Source organism: Chinchilla lanigera, unplaced genomic scaffold (assembly GCF_000276665.1).
Source record: "Chinchilla lanigera isolate Chin_1 unplaced genomic scaffold, ChiLan1.0 scaffold00053, whole genome shotgun sequence".
In the NCBI taxonomy this organism is placed as follows: domain Eukaryota; kingdom Metazoa; phylum Chordata; class Mammalia; order Rodentia; family Chinchillidae; genus Chinchilla; species Chinchilla lanigera.
The window spans coordinates 8,129,721-8,148,420 of NW_004955454.1; the positions used below are offsets into that span (position 1 = coordinate 8,129,721).

Genomic DNA, 18,700 nt, shown 5'->3' on the forward strand with positions numbered 1-18,700 from the left:
CCCACTAGCTCCTGGTACCCTAACATCTTCTTTTCCCGCTGCATTTCTTCAGGTTCTGTGTTTCCTCCCTAACCCTCCAAGCTGAGGTGGATTTCAGAGTTAAGTTTTGATTATGAATAAAAACTAAACAACAAAAGAAGTAAAAGATATTCAGGGGTCAATCTCATGAGGCTGAATGTCATGAGAGGTAAATGACTAAAGCAGTGGCTGTCAAACTTTATTATGTTGTCAAAGTCACTTGAGTAGGCTTTTATACTACAGACTGCTAGATTTAGGGCTGTCAAGTAAAGCAGAAGATGCTGTTATGGCTTGTATCTAGATGTCCTCCCAGAGTCTCATGCCCTTATTGGTGTTTTTTTTCGAGCTAGTTGGATATAGAGTGTGTGGTAATGGGATTAAGGGTGTGTGGTACTAAGTTAGTCCATTGAATGAAATTAGCACAGTTCTTGGTGTGGCTGAATGCATTTCCTAAAGCAGAAGCCCCGCCCTGACTGAGGGAGGGCACTGACCAATAAGCTTATAGCCTGGATGGAATACAAAGGGATAGAAAGTAGACAGGCTTGCTGCTGCCACCTCCTGCCGGCTCTGCCATGGAATGTTTCTCCTCTGCGATGCCCCTCTGCCATGCCATTCTGCCTTGGAGCCAGTTGATTATGGACTAAAACCTCTACAAACTGTGAGTTGAAGTAAACCTTTCATCCTTTAACTTGCGGGTATTGGGTATTATGTCTCAGCAATGAAAAATATAACTAAGACAAATGCCTAGTTGAATTTGCATTCAGTTAAAGAGAAGTACTTTTAAAAGTTATAAACATTCCAAATATTACATGGAACACATACTAAAGAAAGATATCTGCAATTCAAGTTTGAATTGATGTTCTGAACTTTTAGTCATGGAGTCTGGCTACCCTAACTGGTTCTGTCTCTAGAGTGTCTGACTGAGTATATTCTGGGGCAAGATCTAAGAAGTTGCATTTTCAGCACTTTCCTAAGTGATGCTGATGCTAATGCTGTTGATCTGCGACAGTGCTTCAGAGAGACTTCTGTAGCGGTGTTGTAGGATTCTAGGAACAAGTAGATGGGTTTATGCACCATTCATAAACATGACACTTGAGAACAGACCAAGCTCCTGAGATGCTACAGTGACCTGAGGTCATACACTCGTGTTCTTCAGGACCCTCTTCTGATTCCATTTTACCTCATGGTCAATATCAAACTAAACACAACAACTTTGTGATTCTCCAGATAGATCTCCATACCTCAGAATTATTCAAGGCCTGCAAATATTTATTTAAATACACATCAGTGAATTTTTGATTAAGATATGCTTTTAAATTCCAATAAGAATCAATGATGATGCTATAGATGGAGGAGGTAAAATCCACACTCACATTTATAGTGAATTTAGTGTAAAAAAGGGATCAAGCTGGTATAATTTGAGCTAAGTTCTAAAAGGAGGTCCATGTATGTCTCCTTAATGAAGAGCCCTCTTGTCTTCTCTGAGTACCACTTTGATGTGCTGTTAGTCACCATAGGAGTCAGCAAGTGCTCCCAGGGAAGTGGGAACAAACTGGGTGGCTTCTTAGTGGCTTTTCCTAGTGGTTGTGTAACAGGTCTGTGATGGTTTCTTTTCTCTGTTTAAACAACCTCATGCCCTGAAGTCAGGACAGCTAAATGCACAGACTGTGCCACATTAAAATATCAATGTTATTGTGTTTTGTAGTGGCTTTTTCTTTTTTTAATTTAGAAGAGACTTGCCAAAATTATAAGTCAATGAGGAATACAGAATGTTTTTATTTTATATGTAATGTGTTTTGAATATTCAAATCCATAAAGCAAAGGCAGTTGGTAGGGTTGAGTTTTCCAGCACTTTGGATAATCAAGTGTAGGAATGAGAAAACTGAATGGATCCCTTATTCTGTTTCTCATTTGGTAACTCAGATGATGTTTCATGCTTATGTTAAACTCTGCCCCACCATTTTTCCATTATGACATATGGGACATTATTACACTACAGGGAATGTTCTAGTATGTAGGTCAAGATGGTGAGAAATGTTGAAATCATGGTGCTTGGGGATGTTGGGTAAGGAGGGAAGAGGATTCATTGATGCCATGATATGCTGTCTCATTTCTGTGGGTTTGGAAACTGTTTCTTCTGGGCACATGGTCCCCTCCTTTCTGACCACCTTTTACTATCCTTCAGCATGGCTGTCTGCTTCTCCAGAAAGGCTTACTGGAGCTTCAAGAGAAGATCAAATAGCACTCTTGTAGGTTGTCTTAGCAGCTTGATATCACCCAAATGTGAGTACCTACCTTATGTGCTCACTTATGTATCTTACAAGTCTGTCTGTGAAGAAGCTCTTGGCTCATCTGTAAGCCCATTGCCTAGTACTGTGCCTGCCTAGAACAGCTGCAAAAGTCTGAGGTATGGGAATGGTTATAGGTAGAGTCTGTTTTCATCCAGAAGGGAGACCTAGCACTAATGAATGGACGTTATATGAGTTCAATTTTACTTCAACTAAAGAACTTTCTAAAAATGAGAACTTTCAAAGAATACAGAGGAGACAGACAAGTCCCCTTTTCCATAGAAGCCAGTCAGACAGCTGTTAAGAATGACACCAACAGCTTAGCCTAGGTGACTCAAGGAGCCTTATAAATTGGAATGTCTCTTATGCTAGACCCCTTTTTCACTAGAGGTTTTCTGTGGGACAGTAGATAGCAAGAAGATTTGAGATACTAATTAGGGGGAAAAATGTTCCATGTAGGTTAAAAAGGTTTCCTTCCTGAAGGGTATTTCAGATATATTTGATATATAAATATGCTGTGATTTTCAACAAAAGCATATAACTAACTATTCATTATTCTGAAACTAATTTGATTAAGAAATTTCATTTATTAGGCATACTTTGGGTTTTTCATATAAGAAAAATGCAAGATTTTAGCTTTTGTTCACTTACCATTATGGTCTCAAGATCCATCCATTTTCCTGCAAATGACTCAAATTTATCTTTTTCTGTGGCTGAGTAGTACACCAGTGTGTGTATATACTCCACATTTTCTTTATTCATTCATCTGCTGATGAGCATGTAGGCTGTTTTCATAATTTAACTACTGTGAGCTATGTTACTGTGAACATAGATATACGTGTATCACTGTAATATGATGACTTTAACTTTTTCAGGAAGATACCCAGAAGAGGTATAGTAACATCTGGGTCAAATAAAATCTTTGTTTTTAGTTTTTTGAGCAATCTGATTTCAATAGTTGTTGAACTACATTCCCACCAGCAATGTAGAAGGTCTCCTTTCTCCCACAATCGTGACAATATCCTTTTTTTAAAAATCCTCTATGATAGCCATTCTTACTGAAGTAATAATAGAATTTGGGTCATTTTTATTTACATTTCTTTAATGATCAAAGATGCTGACCATTTTTTCATCTACTTATCAGTCATTTGTACTTCTTGTTTTGAGAAGTGTCTGTTCCTTTTAATTGCCTACTTTGATTGGGTCTTTTGCTTTTTGGAATCTAATTTGTTTGAATTAGTCCCGTATTGCAGCAATTAGCCCTCTGTCTGAGCAGTAGTGGGAAGATTTTTCCCATGTGTAGTTTGTCTCTTCTCTCTGTTGATTGGCTCCTTTGCTGTGCAGAAGTTTTTAATTTGATATATCCATTTGTTGATTCTTGGCATTAGTTCTTGTGAAGTTGGGGTTATGTTCAGGAAATCCATGTTTACACCTATGTCTTCAAGCTTTTCACCTATTTTATCTTGATTATTTCTTTTTTAATATCTAGGAATTTGATCCATTTTGCTTTGACTTTAGTTCAGACTGAGAGATGCAGGTCTAGATTCATTCTTCTGAATGTGGATAACCACTTTCCCCAGCACCATTTATAAAAAGGTTACTCTTGTTTCAGTGTATGTTTTAAATCCCTTGGTCAGGTGGCTGAAGGGGTTGTTTCTGTGGTGTTTTAGTCTGTTCCATTAGTCTACATGTCTATTTTTTGTGCCAGTACCATACTGTTTTTATTTCTGTAGCTTTATAGTATAACTTGAAATCTAGGACTGCAGTGCCTCCCACTTCACTCTTTTTGCTCAGGATTAGTTTGGCTATTCTGGGTCTCTTCTGATTCCATATGAATTTTAGGATTATTCTCTCTAATTCTGTAAAGAATGTTGCTAGTGTCTTGATTAGAATTGCATTAAATCTCTGTATTTTTTTTGTAATATAGAGGTCCATCTTTTAAAGGTTCTATCATCTATTAATAGCAACATACTGGGGACTAAACCTTTAATATAGAGGTCTTTGGGGGCACATATAAGGTGATCCAAATTTTGTAACTTTATCCATTTTTTAAAAGACAGGATCAAATTATGTAGCCCAGACTGGCCTTAAACTTGTGATTCTCCTGCCTCAGCCATCTGAGTGCTGGGATCACAGGCATGTGACACCTTGCCTTGTATCTGTGTCCATTTTCTACTGATTCAATTTTATTTAGGAACTCCAGCTTTTACTAATGGACAATAAATTAATCTGAGTTTTAATTATGTGATATTAAAATTCTTATTTGTTTAACCACTTAATCAAAAAATATTTATTGATTTTTCTACTATGTAGTAGGCAGTAGGCACTAGGCATTCAGCAACTATTCTCTATAGTGAAATGATCACACTGTGAGGATGCTATCCATGGAAAGGATAGAAATTACTACATTGGACTTAGTTAAATCTGGATAAGCCTCTGAAGCATATGGACTGAACCTGCCTAGTGCTAGAAACCTACAACAACAATACCTCACATCACGTAAACCATTATCTATCCTCCAAATCCAATTTTCTATCTTTTGCTTTTACTTAATTTGATGGGTCCAGTTCTTTTTGATGCTAAATTGACAAGTGAACATAGCTTTAGGTTCCTCTGTCCTGGAGTTTGGCTATGTTGTTTTTTTTTTTTGTCCAAGAGGTCAGCCTTCATTCTTTCACAGTTTTAAAGAATAGCTCTCTGGCAGGGTTGTGTGTTAATTGAATACACTGTTAAACGGACACTTCTCGAGAAGCTGTAGAAGTCTAGGACTGATTGATAGACATCACACAGTATCCAAACAACTTGGTGGAAAGAATACACTACAGTGGGGCTGGGGATACAGCTCAGTGGCATAAGCACCTGCTTGGCAAGCACAAGGTCGTGAGTTTGATCCCCGGTACTGAAAAAAAAAAAAAAGTATACACTACAGTGGAAGTTCAATGACTTGAACTCAAGGAGTACTTTACCCAGAAGCACTTAGAATGTTTCGTAGCATATCTCTGTTTTCAAAATTTTCTTTTCTGGGTGGGGTTGGAAAGTAATAGAAGGCTAATATTTTGATGTGTTGAAGCTGGTAGAAAAGTACTATAAAAAATACTTGAAATCCCACATTGTTCTTTATGGATTATCAGCCCCCCTTTTTGCCCAGCATTACACAACTGAAATCTGACCCATGGAAGCATCAACAATGGTCAGAGTAGCCTCTAGGACAGTGTATATTGGTTGGTCTCCGGGAAGCACATGCTACTGTGCTGTGGCTTTGATGTGTTCTAGAACCCTACTTGCCATGGTATGCTAGGTTTCTACCATTGAGTTCATCCTTTGGTGGATGCATATGTTGTCACAATTGCTTCTTGAGATTTTGGAGCATATCCTAAATTGGCCTTTTATGTTACTGTTTTAGTTACTTTTCTCATTGCTGAGACAAAATACCCAACACCCAAAGTTAAAGGGAGAAAGGTTTACTTAGCTCACAGTTTCTAGATGTTTCAGTCCATAACTATCTGGCTCTAAAACAGGGTGGCACATAGCAGAGGGGCAAGAGTTCATGGGGGTGAAAGACAGCAAAAGCAACAAGAGAGGGAGAGGGGACAAGCCTCTTTCTGTCCCTTATATTGTATGCAGGCTACCCGCCCTAGAGCAGGCACAGTACTCATACCCTTAACCTCAGCATTAGACTATGAATCAATCACAAACTCTTAGCCTTAACATTAACCTTAGCATTAGACTTAACCTTAGCACTAGACTATGAATCAATCACAAACTCTAGATTCAGCCACCTCTGAAAAGCCTGCCCCCCAATGACTATGTATATATGCATGACTGTATGCTTTGGGGGGACATTGAGACACTAACCATAGCAATTACCCTTAATTCTAGTCAGAGCCATCAAGTGGCTTGTGGGACACTTGTGCTAAAGAGTCATTGCAGACATAGTTTCAGGACTGAAAAACAGAATTTTAAAGAAATACCAACATGATTATTTCATGCCAAATGAGAGACATTTTATGGTAATAAAACGCAAATGATGTATTTATTTGACATAAGTAGAGTTAGAAGGAAAGTGTAAAGATAGCAAGAATAAAATTTTATGATATATTCCAGCTATTATTAATTTGTTCAGCATAAGTCTACTCATTTTTTAGCCAGTTCAAACTGTCTGTGTTAGACAGATTTTTATTTCTATGACAAAATGCCTGAGATAAAGAACTTAACTGAGGAGAAGTTTGTTCTGGCTCACAGTTTAAGAAGTCATCTGGCTTCCTTGCTTTGAGGTCTGTGGTGAAGCACATCACAGCACCCACTGCCATAAGCACACAAAGGTCATAGATGTGGATGTCAGTGAGCAGTGCTCTCTGAAGAGCAAAAACTGCATTTGGAGTGGGCTAAGCAGAGAGAGGGCAATCAATGCTAGAAGACAGAAAAAAGGACTTCAAATACTTTGGGGAGACAATAGGTTCTGAAAAAGGGATAAGTCGAGTCTGATTTTGGGGAACGTGTGTAAACATATTAAAGTTGATGATAAGGAACTAGCAGAGAAGGAGATTCAAAGATCCAGGAGAGAGGAGTTAATTGGTAATACAAGACGTAAAGGAAATGATTTTCAGACTGCAGATGGAAGATGAGATCTTTGAAAGGAGAAGACACAAACAAAATGTGGAGCAAACATTTTGGGAATGGGGACACGTGGGAAGGGTTTGGGTTTGCTGATGGGAATTGAGGGGTCCTCATGTAGCAGCTTCTGCTTTTCTCTGTGAATCAGAGCATGTGAATATCTGAGGAGCATAGGAAAGAATTTGGCAGTAGGATTGAGAGGGGTGGGGAAGATAGAAAGAATTATTGTGAAATCTAGGAAGGCAAGTTTTCCCAGAGATACACAGTATGACTTCCAGGCAGTGTTAAAGCTCAAATAAAGTCGGTTATCATAAACTTGGAAAGGAGCCAATCTGCCTGGGTGTGGGATTTTCTTCAGCAATACTCATCAGACTTAGTCTACGCACAGCAAAAGAGTACGTGTCATCACTGACCCCTGAGTTTGGGGAGCTGCATCCACTCATTCATCCTTCTATTACAAATCCTATTTGATTATTTACTTCTGGATTGGCAGAAAAACTAAGAAACTTCAATTCAAGCCAGGATAAGTCTTCACTGTTACTGAACTTCAATCACAGAACAGACCTTGTGACCTGGTCCAGCTCAGGGACATGAAACAAGTTAAAAGAGTAGAAGTGGCAATGGAGTGATATTAGAAGTGTCCGTGATGAAAAGCCTATACGAGATAGAAGTCTCTGAAGAAGCAAACTAGAGTGAGCACAGCTTTTGGGTTAGATGAATGTCCCCTTGAATTCAACATTTCATGAGAGAAGATTTGGACAGTGAGAAGGGCCAGGTTGTGACCTGTGGGAGAGTGCCTGGGGTGGAGAGAAGGTTGACAGGCTGAAAGGCTGCCCTGCTGGGTGGGTGCTCCTCCTCTCAGGAAGAGGCAAGGATTGGTGGAGAGGAAGGCAGAAAGCTTAGCACCAAATAAGGATGCGTGGGGACACCAGACAGCCAGAAGTGCACGCTAGAGTTGGCTCTATGCGGAGAGAGAGAGAGACAGTGCAGAGCAATGGAGCCAAGTCTATAGCAGTTGATAAACCTACAAGCAGGGCGCTTTGTTTTCTTTTGAAGGTCATTATTCCTACATTGTCCCGATAGTGCAGAAAAATGGAAGTAGCTTCATTATTTATACTTATGTTGTTTTGTTTAAACCTCACAACAAATTCAAATTAAGATTTAGGCAGCTAAGTGACTTTCCTTAGGTCATAGAGCTAATAAATCCCACAGGCAAGATTCAAACTGAGGTCCACTAGAAAATAAATGTACACTTTTCACTAGATCACGATGGATGTGTCATGTTTGAATGAATGTTGCTAAAAACACCAACTGTGACATGTATTATTATAGGTCTCTAACTACCACTGGGGAGGCGGTACGGAAGCCAGGTTAGTTTTCACCCATGGATACTGGGTGAAAGGATTATTAAGGATTATTAAATTTCAAAATGAGGTTGTCTGGAATAAGTGAAAGGTGTATGTGGAAATAGGTGAGTGTGGAAGCAGATTGAAGCAGAGGTGCTGGAAAGAGGAAAGCATGCTAGGAAAAATAACATGGGGAAGTTACTCACACTAAAACCTGGCACTTTCAAAATTTGCAGAGGCTGACTGTACATGGGAACTATAAACTATTTTATAGTTATTATTTTTTCTGAACTATCTCTACTTATTTCCCCCCCAAACTGAAAATGGCTTCCAGTATAGTTGTTCATCCAGACCACTCCTTACTCTTAATCCTAGAGGCAGAATAACCATGTGATCTGAAGATAGTCACTAGATATCTTTATGCCATCAAAAGATCCCAGTGAAGCAAGACATTCGACAGCAGCTCTGATCCTTGCCTGCACTTACAAAGGCATCTTCCCAAGGGTTTCCCTAAGTGGAAATACTTTCTTACAAGGAAGTCCAAGAACATCCGTGAGTAAACTATTAAAACTAGTAATAGTTAAATAAGGTTGATGATGTAGGATCTATGTATAATAATCCACTATATTGTCTTATCTCCTTGATAAACACTTAAAATGAACTTTTAATAGACTTCATGAAAATACAATAACTTAATTAATTATTAATAAGTAAATGTGGAGGGGAAGAAGGATTGAAGGAAGTGGAGGAAAGTGTGAAAAAAGAAGAATTAAGATATGTTATGTACAGGTACAAATTCCCTATGATGAATGTGATCACTATGTATGGCAAATATAAATAAAACTAAGCATTTGGTTTTAAATCCAATAGGATTTATTTTTGTGATCTTGAAAATGCTTCTAAAATGTATATGGAATAGTAGAATTGTAGTAAAGTCTCACTGGTTGAATTCTTTTTTTGTTGTTGGTATATCTTTGTAATTTTATTTAATAATTATATTCACTAGGGCAATTGGTATATATCCATATTGCATCTCATCCATTTGTACTTCTACTCCCTTGCCTTCCCTCTCTCCCTTCCTGAGACCCCTTTCTCATTGCCAAAAATCCTTTCTGTCTCTTACCATCTCTTTTATTTTTCTCTGTAAATTATTTATATTTTGAGTTTATCATGTAAGAAAAACCATGTGATATTTCTCTTTCTGTGTCTGATTCACTTAACAAGATCCACCACTGTCTTACAAATGACTCAGATTTATCCTTTTTTATGTCATAGTGATTTTATCTGTTCATCTGTTTTTATCTGGTTTTATCTATTCATCTGATTTTATCTATTCATCTGTTCATGGGCACATAGGTTGCTTCCATAGGGTTTGTGTGTATCACTGTAATATGGTTACATGGATGGTTCTCAAAAGCAGGTTAAGCCAAAAGAAAGAAAGAAAGAAATTAAGAAAAAAAGCAAAATTTACAAGGTATTTATGATAGAATAATTTATGGAAGGTTTCAAACATGAAAAGTGTTATGAATGTCTTCAGGGCATATATACATCCATATTCTATGTATCTTTATCTACCTCTATTGTCTTTTGATGCACCTATTATCTAGTGTCTACCTGTCAATCCATGTATCACCTATCAATCAATCATCTATCTATATATTATCTATCCTTTCTATCTCTAGAATATATGATATATAAAATCAACATTGAAAATCAACATTGAAAATCAGTAGCTATTCTGTACACCAACAGTGAATTAGTTGAGAAAGAAATCAGAAAAATAATTCCATTCACAGTAGCTTAAAAGAAAAATCTAAGGATCAATCTAATTAAGGAGGTGAAAGACCTTCCAATGGAAATTATAGAAAACTAAAGTATGACATTGAAGAAGACAGTGGAAGATGGAAAGACATCCCATGTTCATGGATCAGCAGAATTCATATTACTGGGAATTGTAATGACCAGAGGTTCTTTTCAGGTTTTTACCATTCAGTTCAAAGAGTTGGACAGGATAGTTGATGAATGTGAAAGTTTAATATTTATTTAGAGCAAAAGAGAAAGAAAAGAAGAAGAAAAAGATTTGCAAAAGAAGTACTCCAGAAGCAAAAGTACTCTTAAAAGACGTTCTCTGCAGGGTGAGTGTGGGCAGTTAAAGTAGGAAAAGAAGTATGCTCTGCAAAGTGCAGGGCAGGGTGGTGAAAAGACTCCTGCAGTCACAAGCTTAATGGCCACCATGTTTCATATCCCCTTCTCTGACATCAGCTCTGAGCTGTCCCATCAGAAATAGTTGACTGGATTTCATGCTAGAAGATTGGTTTGAGGTGCAGTATTCAGAAGCTGTGTCTTGAATGTCCACAATTAACAGGTCCTTGTGGTTGACATGTCATACCCAATTGCCCATCCACTTTTCCATGCCCTAATCTCCTGCCTCAGTAGTGTTAAGATGGTCATATTACCAAAAGTGATCTGCACAGTCAGTGTGACCCTCATCAAAACTTCATTAACATTCTTCACAGAGCTAGAAAAAAGGATCTTAAAATTTTATATGGAAACATAAAAGACCTACCCAGCCAAAGCCATCCTAAGCATAAAGAACAAGGCTGGAGGAATTACAATGCCCAATTTCAAATAATACTACAAGACCATAGTAAGAGAAAGGCATGGTACTGGCAGAAAGATAAACACAAAGACCAATGGAATGGAATTGAATAGAAGACAGAGAAATAAACCCACACAACTATAGCTGTTTGATTCCAATTGCTTAGAAAGCAATCAGAAGAGTCAGTAAGTGGCTCTACAGGAAATTAAAAGCTTCTGCACAGCAAAAGAAACAAGTAAGGGAGTGAAGGGACAGGTTAGAAAATGGGAGAAAATCTTTGCCAGCTACTTTTGTGATAGAGGATTAATATCTAAAGAATGTAGAAACTCAACACCAAAAAATAAATAGCCTAATCAATTAATGATCAGACACTTCTCTAAGTGGCCATTAAGTATATGAAAAAATGTGTAATATCTTTAGCCACTAGGGAACTTCAAACCAAAACTACGTTGAGATTCTATCTCACTCCAGTCAGAATGGCTATCATTAAGAATACAAAAAACAGTAAATACTGGTGAAGACGTGGAGAAGAAGGAACCTTTCTACACTGCTGGTGGGAATGGAAATAGGGCCACTATGTTTTCTTTAAAACTAAAAATAGAGCTACTGTTTGATCCAGCTATACCACTCCTTGGCATATAAAGCCATCATACTATAGGGATACCTGCATATCCACGTTTATTGTGGCACAACTCACAACTGCCAAGATGTGGAACCAGCCCAAATGCAATCAAAAGACCAAAGGATAAGGAAAATACAACTGTATACACAATGGAGTGTCATTCTGCCATAAAGAATGAAATTCTGCTATTTGCAGGAAAACGAATAGAACTGGAGATCATCATATTAAGTGAAATAAGCCAGACTCACAAAGACAAGTATTGGATGTTTTCCCTAATATGTGCAATCCAAAAAAAAAAAAAAAATGACAGGAAAGTAGAAAGGAGATTATTCCTAGCTAAGAGGAAGAAACTAGGGAGAGAGGAAGGGGGTGTAAAGCACAGGAATGGGGGGTGGATGTGATAAAATATATGCATTGAAACCAAATATTTTGTAAAATTAATAGGTACTAAGCATGCACACAGAAACCCAAACCAACCAAAGGAAAAAATTATCACTGGGGCAGCTGCATGCAGCATTACTGTCACTCAGTGAAAGCCACCGCTGTTGTCAATATTGTTTACAATCACTGCTGACTAATACAAAGCTTGGTGTTAGGCAGAGTCAGTGTTTCTGTGGTTGGAGGTCATCAGGGCGTATACTTTGCAGTCTGCATTTATCTTGTACAGATCTCTGAGAAGTTGGTTTTACATCTTTAGTGACCTCGGTTGACAGTCCAAAACTCTCACTGACTTAAAAGGAAGCAAAGGGCTCAGGTTATAGAATCAGAGAGATCTGGGTTCAAATCCAAGCTTTAACTTGCAGGATATCACGTCAGCTGCACTTTCATAGCCCCAGTTTTCTCCTCTGGCAAAAAGGAATACCACATGAGGATTAAAGTTATTTGTACCTGCGTAGTGGCAAGCCCTCAGCAGAGGTTACTGGCTTCTTTTTTTCCTAACATGTCATAGTGGCCACACTGTGCCACGTTGGTTAACATGTTCAGTGAAGTCAGGCCATGTTCTGATGGTGATAGCCAAGTTCTCATCAAAGGAGACAGCTGGGAGCAGGTTGCATGGCAGAGAAGGAGAGAATGGAGTAGAGAAAAATGAGGGAGTAGGAAGGGCAGGGGAAGGGAGGGAGCTTCCAAAAACAAGACTCATAATAGGGCCCTGCTCCAGCTCAACCAGACAGGTGGCACTGTGTTTACCTTTCCGTCTCTGGATACCTGTGCTTCTCCAGCCAAGCAAGAGCACTGTGAACACGGTGAATAAAAGTGAGCCGTGCTTTAAGGAAGAAAGACTATGCAGGTCACTAGTTAGCACCTAACGCAGGAGACAGATTAGTTCTTCGAGAGGAAGGGGCTGTTGGAAGAAGTATCCGTGGGTTCCTGCTGTGTGTCATATTTCCTTTCTTAAATTGGATGGTGGTTCCTTTTCCATGTGTCTGAAGTCTTTCTTAGTAAAACTGAAATAAAATCAAGTGTTTAAAGAGCAACTAAGCTGAGCAGAGTGTGGATGGGACCGTGGTGTTGAGTTGGAGTGAATTTGGCTGATTCTGGGGTCACGCTCTATCTGGACTCGCTTATAGATCTGCAAAGCTACTGCCCAGAGCTGAGTAAAGTAAGAATACACGTGACTGTGAACTTGGCACATTATTTATAACCAGATTTACCTATATGTATTGAGCATGCACTGCGCATTGTGCCTTGGGGTGGTGGCGTATGGCTCTATTTAGCTTGCCTTTGGTAAAGGTGAAAGATTTATACGATCTGAAGAGAAACCAGAGTATTTAGCTTGCCTTTGGAAGAGCCATGGAAAGGCTGCCTTGGGAGAAAATGGATAGTCATAGGGAGATGGGACATTTTAGTCCCCATTCCTGCTCAACTAAACCATTTCTGTGTTTATCTCTGTATTATATTTTGGGGTGCCCTGTAAGCTCTTTCTGGGAGCTAACTTTCCCGAATGGAAAGGGGCTGGTGTTGAGGCATGGTGGGCCAGGGTTGGTGGCTCTAGCTTCTGGTAGAGGTGAGTGGCTCTTCTTGTAGGGTCTGAGGGCATCTCCCCGATCCCCCACGCCCACATTTATGAGGAGCAGGAGGGGTTCCTGGAGTAGGGGCAAGTGAGTTTTATGTACTCCCTGTGCATAGCCTGCCAGGCCTACGACAGAGCCTCTGAGCCAGACATGGAGGGGTGGCGTGAACAGTATCACACTGGCGAACACCTGTCTGCCCACGTCTGGGCGCTTAAGAGAATGTTTGTCTAGAGACGTTGCCAAGCCTGGTGACAATGTCTAGTGAGAGCTCACTACACATGGGAACTCCATGTTCAACTTTGGCAGGGCTGCTGAGGTTTGCACTCATGAGCTGGCTGGCTGTGGGCAGTCTTCTCGTCTGTGGAGCAGAACCAGCAGTGATGTCCCTCTCACAGTCCTGCTGTGATAGGTCGGTGAGATCATACATTGCCAGGTCTTGGAAATGCCTGCTACAGAGTAGTAATAGAATAGTGTCTCTGATTTGCTCAGATGTCTAAATGTGCCTGGAGTCTCTTTGAGGCAAAAGTGCCAAGAATAATTTTTTCATAATGGACCTAAAATCTTGCCTCATTTATTCACTAATTCAGTAAATGTCTGTTGAACCCTACATACATGTCAGTGATGGTTTGAGCATCTATGGACAGGCAATGTGGGAAGCCCATGGAACTCTGTCCTCATGGAGTCCCATTCTGTTTTTTTTTGGGGGGGGTACCAGGAATTGAACTCATGACCTTGTGCTTGCCAGGCAGGCGCCGTGCCACTGAGCTATATCCCCAGCCCATGGAGGCCCATTCTAGTCAGGCACTGTGAGGAACTGACTGAAAGGAAGCACACATGTACAGTCAACCTGCTGTGTCTATGGTGGAGTCAACCGACCACAGATTTAAAAATTTGGAAAAAATTGCATCTGTCTTAGACAGGTACAGAGTTTTTCAGGTCCTTATTCACCGCACAATACTGTATGACAACCATGTACACAGCATTTACATTGTATTGGTAATAAGTGATCTAGAGACCATGAAAACATACAAGAGAATGTGTGTGGGTTCCTTGCAAACACTGTGCCATTTTATATAAGTGACTTGGGAATCCTTGAATTTTGTTATCCATAAGGGTCCTGGAACCAGACTGTTAGGTGGATAAGGTGGAGGAAAACAAGGCAGCATACATGAAGTCCCTCAGGGGAGGTCTTATTTTAGGGTATAGGAACAACTGCACTGGGATCTGGGGACACTGAAGCTTCTAGTCCTGGCTCCTCTACTCAGTACAAGTCTGAGACTTTTAGAAATTGAAAACTCTGGTCTATAGCAATTTAGCATTTGACATTCCAGTGTCTGTTTAAGCTGGTAGAATCCACAGACGAGGGTCAGGCACAGTTAGTGCGGAGCAGACTAGCAGTGTCTTCAAGGCACAGGGCCAGCCTGTGGGCGGGACTGGCTGCTACGGGACCCACTAGCATGTGGGAGAGTAGCAGTGGTAGATACAAACATTTTCTGTTAGTGAAGAACCAGTCACTTTGCTAATTTTCTTTTGTTGTTTTTGGTGTGTGTGTGGTACTGGAGACTGAACCCAGGGCCTTTGCACTGAGGGGTATCTGCATCTGTTTTTGTATTTTTTAGTTTGAGACAGGGTCTTACTCTGTTGCTAAATTGCTCAGGTTGGGCTGAAACTTGCTGTTCTGCCTCAGCCTCCCAGAGTGCTGGAACCGTAGGTGTGCGCTATCATTCCCGGCTTTTTAAAGTAGCATGCATAGTGGTAGGATTCAGTGTTAACGCTGGGGCGCATATTTTTCTGGACAGCGTGGCAGGTTTCTGACCTCTGTCTCCTGATCTGAACCTCCCATTGGTTGTCTGTAGGCCATGTGCAATGTGCTTGGCCTCAAGCAGGGTCTTATTTTGTTTCTCGTTTTCTGGTACCATCATGAAAATTTTTAGTGAAGCGGCAAGTAAACAGTTAAGAACTGAGAAGTCTGTTTTTAGCTGACACATCTGAAGCAGAAATAGTAAATCTTGCTGTGAAAGGATGTACATTTTCTTTGAACGTGTGCCAAGGAGGCAATAACATGGCCCTGCAGTGTCTGAGCCAGATGGGTCTGTGGCTGAGCAGGAGAGCGTTGGGCTGGGAATAAGGACTGGCTGTGTGATTTGGGGAGCGTCGCAGCCTTCCAGAGCCTCAGTTGCCCCTTCTGTAAAATGAAGCCTTTAGGTTTTGCCTCAGAGCCTTTGATGAAAGTTTCTGTACTTGATGATCGCTTCTTCCTTGCCTCTGAAGCCCAGTTGCTGCTTCAGAGATATATGTGAAATAGCCTAGTTTAAAAGCCACAAGCGTGTAGAAAGGCGGGTGAAGGTGATAGAGATTGATCCACCCAGGTCAGGGGTTGATAGTGAAGCCACCCACTCCATAACTGAGGAAGTCTCAGGTTTCACTGAAATAAAGACGAAGTTCTTGGACAAAGCGTAAAGCAAGGTGATCTCAGCGTAACTGTAGGCTGCACATGAAGCTAGCTGTGGGCAGTGGTTTCCGCACGATCCCCTCCTGGAGCTGTGTTTCTATGCACGAGAGGTGCCTTCCTGCCTGCGAGTGGCCAAGTCACGTTCACACGGTTGGTGGAGTTTCCCTGCAGTCTGTCTTAATTCCATCTCTTAGCAGAGACAAATTGTGTGTTCCAGAAGTTTTGTGTAATTTATTTCAAGTGATCAAACATGCTTTGTCTAGAGTCAATAAGAAATTTCAACTTTTTTTGAGACTGTGCAGGAGAAAAAGTATGGATCCTTACAATGCATAACAAAGTGAAACAAAACAACCAAAAGCCCTGAACATATTCTTTGGACGTTAAGGGGTGAAGGTGGTAGAAAGAGGGAACTTTTACAGCTGAACACCAATTGACTCTCTTCTCCAGTACAGCGGCCCTGGGAGTGTAGCCCAGGTCAGTCCACGGGAAGAAGGTGTGACTGAATAATGCTCTTACAACACTGCATGCAAGTTGAATTTAGCTTGCACCTAGCCTGAGTTTATGAGAGAATATGTCACATATCCATGCAGAGGTTGATAAGCAATTTTGTTAGTTAATTTTTAAAAAAATTATGAAGAAAAGACTGGTTTTCAGCTTGAAGTAATTTACTGACGCTTTATAAACTCATCAAATGTCACCCTGGCGGGGTTTGCGGGGTTTCTTGTTTGCTGAGTGGCCTTTGCTCTTAGCTGCATATCTCTGAGATTAAACCTGGGTTTGTTTCCTGCCAGAGACATCATGGAGCTTCCCGCATGAGTGCCACTGTGAGCCACTGGAGGTCTGCAGTGCCAGAGCTGAGGGCCCTGGGAACCCAAGCAGCCTTTTCAGGGTCCCACGGAGGCCATCAAACAGCACGTATGTCAACAGGGCATATGGTGGGAGGGTGACCTAAGTGCCTCTGGTCCTTGGGAATGTGTGTTGCGTGATTTACATCTGTAATTGCTGAAACTGGTGAAAATGTTTTACATCTTTGCAGATTCCATCCATGGGGAAGCCATTTCTTACATTTTTGCTATTACTTTAGGCTTGCTTATTGCCTTGGGTAGAAAGAAGCCTGAGGAGGCTTGACCAGATTTAACTTTTATTTTTTGCGTTTTTCAGTTGTTTTCCTCTTGGTCACCTCCTCTTGGCTGTGAGTGGGTGCTGTGTTGTGCTTATACCCAATAGGGAACCGCCTGTTTGAAAATTACTTTGTATGAAATCTTCACTACCTGAATGGTGGATACTGGGCAGCAATTCTCAAATAAAACCCAATTTCAGCAGCAAAGAAAATAGCATCAGTGTCACACCTCCCGAAGCCATTGTTTCTATGGACCCATAGAAGTGAAGGGGGCCTGGAGATTTAGCTCAGCAGCACAGCGCCTGCCTGGCAAGCACAAGGTCTTGAGTTCGATTCCCGGTACTGGAAAAAACCAAAATAACAACAACAACAAAAACAGAAGTGAAGACCCCAGGATACAGAACATGGGGAGGGAAGGGCATCCCTTTTGATTTAGTTATTTAGGGTTTTCTTCTACTTTGTAGTGCTGGGGATTGAACACAGGCTCCACATAGACCAGGCAAGTAATCTACCACTGAACTAAACCCCCAGGCTCCTCTCTTTCTGAGACAAAGTCTCGCTATGTTCCACTATGTTGGAACTCCTGGCAAAAGCAGTCTTCCCTTGTCAGCTACCTGAGTAGTTGGGACTGCGGTGTACACCGCTGCACTGGGCTCTAGCGTTTGCTGCATCAGCAAAGCCAACCCACCTAAATGGTCCTTTGGATTTCCAAATGATCCTTCCTCTACTGGTGATAGTTCCTGCACAGGCTCATCCCTGAACTCTCAGGGTCTGGGGAGGGGAGTGAGCAGGGTCCTCTGTCCTGTCAGCTGATGGGCAGGGCCACAGCACTTGTGTTAGATTTTAGTCACTGTCCACTTAAAAAAAATAAATCTTTTCCTGATGGTAGTATTTCTGACCCCTGTGAGTTGTAGATGACATTTCAACCTTTTGAGGATTCTGGTTATTTTTGCCATGAGTACATTCCAATCTGGTAAGTTAGTTATTTGAGTCATTCCTAAAGAAGCGAAATGTCCAAGCACAGGTGTGAGAGATCAGGTTAGCAAGGTGCCTGGCAAACTCTGAATCCCTTTGCTGCCTATGGGATAGTGCGCTAGTTAGCTTTTGCAAAGTTACTTTAGGGAAGCAGAGAAACTCATTGTAAGAACTCAAACAACTTAGCAGGCTGGACAATATGAAAGTGCTGTAGTAATCTGGCCTCAGGCCCAAGCTCCTTCAGAACCCCTGGAGGTCTTCCTGGTGGGAGGTGACCAATATTTGGACCTTGAGCCTAGACAGGAGACAGCAGCTGCGGTGAGGAGACATGGGCCCATCTCCAGCAGGGTAGCCAAGATGTGGCAAGGACAGTGTGGAGCCAGAGGGAGTCACGTCCCAGTGCTATAGGGAGTTGGCTTTGCCGAAGGCTGAGGCCTCAGGCTTAGTGCCTGGGCAGTGAGTCAGGCAGATGGAAGGCCAGAGAAGGCTCTGGAAGTTACAGCTGTGGCCACAATAAGCCAGCAAGGGTGACACATTCACCTTCATGAGTTAAGAGTTCTTATACCCACTGGGGGACACCAACAGTGACCATTCTTTGCCATATACTGGAAAGCAACATACGTCAGGAGTGGAGGTGCAGATCTGAACCATTTG

At 41.0% G+C, this 18,700-nt stretch overlaps 1 long non-coding RNA gene across 3 annotated transcripts in view; it reads left to right on the forward strand.

Moving 5' to 3' along the window:
* The first annotated feature begins 2,018 nt into the window (after positions 1-2,018).
* The window catches only part of LOC102023872, a 29,488-nt gene continuing 12,806 nt past the window's right edge, over positions 2,019-18,700 (forward strand). For 2 of the 3 annotated variants that reach the window (XR_001236208.1, XR_001236210.1), the window contains exons 1-4: positions 2,019-2,083; positions 2,204-2,301; positions 8,642-8,818; positions 16,743-16,866. This is a non-coding gene — a long non-coding RNA (uncharacterized LOC102023872). Of the gene's footprint in view, positions 2,084-2,203; positions 2,302-8,641; positions 8,819-16,742; positions 16,867-17,112; positions 17,182-18,700 lie in introns of those variants that run through there. The other variant, XR_001236209.1, reaches the window with a different exon arrangement.